Below are 276 nucleotides of genomic sequence, written 5' to 3'. Positions count from 1 at the left end.
CATGCACTAACATGATTATTACCGGACTAAACCAATTTTCTGCCTTAAATGCCACTCAAATAGTGTATCTATCAGTTCTTTGCCACCTTTTCCAAGCAAAACATGCCACATTACAGTGAAGTTTAGTTACTCATTGCTACAGATGAGCTGTCGTGCAAACCTGACAGTGAATTGTATAATGCGGAAATAAGTCTCAAACTAGATGATATGAGGTGTGTAAACAGATATTTGGGCGACAAAATATGCGATTTGTTATTGCACAAAACCACACACACG

Source organism: Dermochelys coriacea, chromosome 1, assembly GCF_009764565.3.
Source record: "Dermochelys coriacea isolate rDerCor1 chromosome 1, rDerCor1.pri.v4, whole genome shotgun sequence".
NCBI classification, from domain to species: domain Eukaryota; kingdom Metazoa; phylum Chordata; order Testudines; family Dermochelyidae; genus Dermochelys; species Dermochelys coriacea.
Note: the sequence above shows the minus strand (reverse complement) of the source record.